A 6,000-nucleotide genomic window follows, 5' to 3' on the forward strand; every position below is an offset into this window, starting at 1 on the left:
GTTACAAAGATAATACTAGGTAAACTAAGGAGTGCTAAAATTCACTTTGGGCGCGCTTTGGTTATGTGCTTTGGTCAAGCCCGGCATTCAACTTGAGTTTTGGGCGTTGAACACCTATTAGAGGCTGAGCTCACTGTCTTCTGCTCCCTGGCTGGCATTGAATGCTAGTTCTGGGTGTTCAACTTGTGAGGTTAGTTCTTCTTGGGTGTTAAACGCCAAAAGTGGACGTTTAACGCCAGTTTTAGCAGTCATTCTGGAAGAGAAGTATAGACTATCATATATTGCTAGAAAGCTCTGAAAGTAAGCTTTCTATTGTCGCTAAGACTGCATCAATTGAATCTCTATAGCTCAAAATATACTCATTGGAACGCATGAAGGTTAGGATTGACAACATCTGCTATCCTTTCTTCGTCTCTGAACAAGATTCTGCCAAATTCGCCCAAAAATCACCTAAAATCATAAAAATAACACAAAAACTCAAAGTAGCATCCAAAAGATGAATTTTGCACTAAAACTAGTAAAACTTGATAAAATATAACTAAAAACTCTAAGAAAATGCTATGAAAAAGGGTACAAAATGCTCACGCATCAAACACATACAATACAATCAAGGAAAGCACAATTATGGATAGCAAGTATAGCAGATAGGACAAGTAGCAGTTAATTATAGATAAATAATTAGACAAGCCAAAATAAAGCATACTCAAACAAAACATACAAGTGCATATGATGCATGTCTGCCCTATGGCCGATGATATCATCTGTCGGTTATATAGCCAAACTTGACATGTCTTGGTAGCTAACCTTGGACAGAAACACCACATTGCAGAGTAAATGGGTCTAAGCCACAACCCCCTTGATACTACTCGCTTAACCCAAATTAAGTGGAATAAACCACTACTGTTGCTACTACTCAGGCGGGTGTTTAAGAACTCAACCCAGAGCAAGTGGAATAAACCACTACTGTTGCTACTGCCCAGGCATCACAATCACTGACCTGGAGCAAGTAGAACAAATCACAATCCTTGCTACTGCCTAAGTATCTCAATTACTAACCCGGAGCAAGTGGGACACACCGCAATCCTTGCTATTGCTCAACTACCTCATTTAAACTCATTCAAAATTCATATTTAAAATCAGTTCTCATCATTTTTCATTCTCATAGCCAACATTATCCTCAATCATATCTCATTCAATCTCAAATTCATCATTATCATTCACTCTTCATTCAACTTTACCAATACCTCATTACTTAGTTATTCACTTCACAAATTTTCCCTCAATAATTTTTTAACTTGCTCAACATGTTCACTCTTGTTCCAAAGCTTAAAAACTCGCGAATGGACTCTAAACAGGTGTTAAAGAGGTTTGGTAAGCTAGAGAATATGTTTGAATCTCAAAATACAACTTTTTCCAAAATAGGGTGGTCATGCGTATGCATACCATCCCATGCGTACGCATAGATGTAAATTTTGAAAATCTCGTGTACGTGAGCACCTCCTGCGTACATGGGTTCTCCAAACAGAGGGGGTGGCTCGCGTATGCATAGACACCTCTGCGTACTCATACTTTCAAATATGGGCATTCTCGTATACACATGTCTCATGCATATGCATGATAGTAAAATTTGACAAATTTGCGTATGCATACAACTCATGCGTACACGAGTGTGTTGAAACAGAAAAAATACTCGCGTATGCATACATGTGTGATGTGTCCACGTATGCATGCCCTGTGTTTTTCAGAAAAGTTGTTAAGTCTGCAGAAATCAATTTTTACATACCAAACTTCAAACGCGCATAACTTTTTCGTTAAAAATCGTTTTTAGTCTGTTTTTTGAACGTTATAAACTCACAGACCCAATTTTTAATCAAAACAAGTTTTACAAATTTTGAGTATAGCCTACCGAAGTTGGTCAAAAATCAGCTTTTACCAAAGTTTACAAAAATCTCTAGTTTTTCAAATTCTCAATTCCAAACCAAAACAATCCCAATAGTCTTTAACCAGATTCATACACTTATTTATTCGTACCACCACATTCCAAATTACCCTACATTATTTTCTTAATCATTCACATCTAATTGTTCAATTCAAATTTATAATTCATCATTTACAAACCCCATCCAACCTTATCACATCAACAATTACCATTGTTTTGAAATCATCAAATCATACTACAACACATACAACTTACTCAGTCTTCATTCACAATTCATATACCATATACACAATCCAAATCAACAACTCATTCAGTTCATTCCTATCTTTGGGCTTTCTAGCCTAAGTTTTCACGTGACATTAAACATTAACTACGAGAAACCAAAACTATACCTTGGCCGATTCCTCCCTAAGCCAAAAACACTTTAAAAACCTATTTTCTCTTAAGCCTCCAAGTCAAACCAGTCACTAATTAAATCCTGATTTCAAGTGCTCCAATTCACTGATTCAATCTCCAATTCAATATAAATTCAGTCTAATTCTATGAAATTCACCAAATTAATTACTAAGGTTCACATAATTGGACAAACCACAAGGGTTTAGAATTTTCTTACTTTATCCATTGACGATTGGGGTAAAACCCAACAATTCTTCAACACTAGAGTACCCCTAAACTACCAAAATCACAAAATATCTCAATACTAAAATTCAAATTTGTGAAAATGCAAGAGAGGGAGAATTAAGCACAGAATTCAAATTTTCTTACCACTTTGTTCGGATAGAATTGAAGAGCTTGACGAGAAAAAGTGTGTGGCCATAAGCAACTTATCAATCGGAGCTCCGGATTGAAAGTTATGGGCAAATAAAATTTGGAGACTTTTGGGGATTTAGGTTTGCTTCTTCCCTTCCTATGTTTTGGCGCCAAACTTGGCCATCTAGAGTTTGGCGCCAGCCTGGCAGCTTTGAATTTGAAGCTTTTCTTCTCTTTGAACTTTGTCGAACTTTGTCAAACTTGTCCGAATGCCACTTGTAATAAATCAAATTGCAAAACAACTCAAAGTAGCATTCATGGTGGCTTAAAACACCTAAATCTTAAATTAATTCAACAAATCCGCATGCAAATCACTAAAAAAAGATGAGAATGATGCTCACGCATCACAACACCAAACTTGAATTGTTGCTTGTCCTCAAGTAACTGAAACCAATATGAACATGAGATGTGAGTTTGCATGAGAGTTGAGTTTTCAATTTAGCTCCTGTCTATCTTCTGAGTGGGGTTAACAACACTGTGATCATGAATAGTCTCGGCATCTCACGATCCTTTGAAGCTTAGGAGTGTTGATGTCATTCAGAACTAGAATCTGGATTATCTTATGAATTCTCTTGCTTTTTAACTTCGGATTAATCCTTGAACACAACATGTTCTTGTCTTTTCTTTGGTGCTTTCCACCTTGAGCATAACCGTGACTCTAAATGTTTTGTCTCAAGCTTTGCTTGGCACAGAAATACCACAAGCACTTAACTGGGAAACTCTTTGAGTTCTGATCTTTTCTATTGAACTTTTTCAATCAGTAGTGCTCAGAGCCTTTGACATACTCTTTATTGCACTTGGCTTTGACTCTAAGTGCTCTATTTCAAGAGTTCCTTGATACAGTCATACCACAAGCATATAGCTAGGAAAACAACTCTTTGAGCTTTTGACCATTCTTAACCTTCCTAGCCATTGATGTTCATATCCTTAAGCTTTTTCTTTTATTTTATTTTGCTTCAAGATTAATTTCTTGTTTAAATTAGAGAATTCATAATAATTTTCTAAATTCTTGTCCCTCATGTCTCAACATTCTTTGATTAAATTTCAATATGCACTGTTCTTATCATGCATTCAAACTCACAGGTAAACACCACCACATCTAAATAATTAAGACAACACTTGAATATAAACTCAATTTCTCATGCATTACACCACTTCTTTTTTTTTCTTTTTGGATTCAATCTCAGATAGTGATACATGACACATTCTTGCATTGAAACATAATTAAACTAAGCTATGAAGACTAGGAATTACTAAGACTCATGAAAATAACATATAAATCAAACAGAAAAAACAAGAAATTAACATAAAAGGAACCGAACCACCTAAGCCATCATGGTGGGTATCTCTCTCTCCAGGATGTGCTCCTCCGTGAAGATGATTCACCTCCCTTTGGTGCCATTGATGATAAAATAAACAGAGAGCTCGCTCTACAATACCAAACTTAAAAGTTTACTTGTCTCCAAGCAAAGAAAAACTGAAAACAGGAAAGGACATAAAAAGCGCACAGATGAGCAAAAACAAAAAATATTGCAAAAGAAGAAGGGAGTGATATAAGGGTAAGAAAAATTAATTTTTTTTCCAGCGCCAAACTTCATATGCTTAAGTTTGGCGCCAACCCTCCAGCAAGAAACTTTCTTGGAGTGCGTGCCACGGCGCCAAATTTCAGATGCCCAAGTTTGGCTCCAACCCTCCAGCAAGAAGCTTTTTTGGAGTGCGTGCCACGGCTCCAAATGCCAAATGGCCAAGTTTGGCGGCAAGGCATACCCGAAAGGTATTCCCTCTATGATGGTCTATACATCATTCTGAAAGCATCTGTTCCTATTTTAAACACTTTGCATGAACCAAAACACATGTAAAACGAAGGAGAACTACAAATAACCATAATAACATAAAAAAATCAAAATAAATATAAAATTAAAGGATATTAAAGATTGGGTTGCCTCCCAACAAGCACTTCTTTAACATCTCTAGCTTGATGGTTGATTTCTTGTTAAGGTGGGGGTTGATAATAGTGCTTCAACTCTCTTATTTCACTGTAAATTTTCTCCCTGTGTCCCCATAAAGTAGCTCAATATGCTCAAGAGAGAGGATTCTATTTACTGTATAAGGAAACACTGGATTACGAGTCAACACCACCTTCAACCCTGGAGAGAAACCTTCAGTGGAAATCTTTTTGTTTCTCCATCTCTGGGCACTTTCTTCTTGGAAACTTCCTCCTTGGTGGATGACGCACACCCAACACCAAACTTAGGTTTGATGTCAGGGGGGATTGTATTGATTCCCACCAAAGGAGGCTTGAACTGCAAACTCTGTTTTACATCATCAGGGAGTTCTTAGAGACTTGGATCAATGAACTCAGTCTTCATGCAATTTTCTTCTTCACCTAAGTGATTTATGGGTTTAAAAACCTTGAAGATCAAATGCTCCTCATGCACCCTCAGTATCATTTCACCTTCTTCAACATCAATTAGGGCTCTCCCAGTGGCTAGGAATGGTCTTCCTCGGATTATAGAGGCGTTTTCATCCTCTCCAAGTCAAGAATTACAAAATCTGCTGGGAGGAAGAACTTTTTCACTTTGACCAAGATATTCTTCACTATTCCATGTGCATGCTTCAAAGATTTATTTGCCATTTATAGTGCTATACTTGTTGGTTGCTCTTCTTTGATTTGCAGTTTCTTCATCATAGACACGAGCATTAAATTGATGCTTGCACCCAGATCACATAAGGCTTTCTCAAAAGTTTTCTCCCACTGGTACATAGAATTTGAAAGCTCCCTAGATCTGACATTTTTTTGGCAAATTACTCTGAATTATGGCACTACTTTTCTTGGTCAAGACCACTGTCTCATCTCCCTTTAAAGTTCTCTTCTTGAAAGTAACTCCTTCATAAATTTAATATAGAGAGACATTTGCTCTAAAACCTCAGCAAAAGAAATATTGATTTGCAACTTTTTGAAGACTTCCAAAAACTTTGAAAACTGCTTGTCCTTGGTCTCTTTTTGAAGCCTTTGAGGATATGGAATTTTGGGTTTATACTCAGGCACTGAAGATTTCACTTTGTATTGCTCGACATCAACTGGAAAAGGATTATCAGGGTGCCTCTCAGGGACGTGCTTCTCCTTGGCTTGTGCCTTCTCCAAAGCTTCTTTTTCAACTGGCTTTTTAGTAACTTTTGCTTCTGTACTTGCCACTTATCCACTTATCAAGGTGATAGCCTTACACTCCTCTCTTAGATTTGAAATTCTG

The sequence above is a fragment of the Arachis stenosperma genome, chromosome 3 (genome assembly GCF_014773155.1).
Source record: "Arachis stenosperma cultivar V10309 chromosome 3, arast.V10309.gnm1.PFL2, whole genome shotgun sequence".
Taxonomy (NCBI): domain Eukaryota; kingdom Viridiplantae; phylum Streptophyta; class Magnoliopsida; order Fabales; family Fabaceae; genus Arachis; species Arachis stenosperma.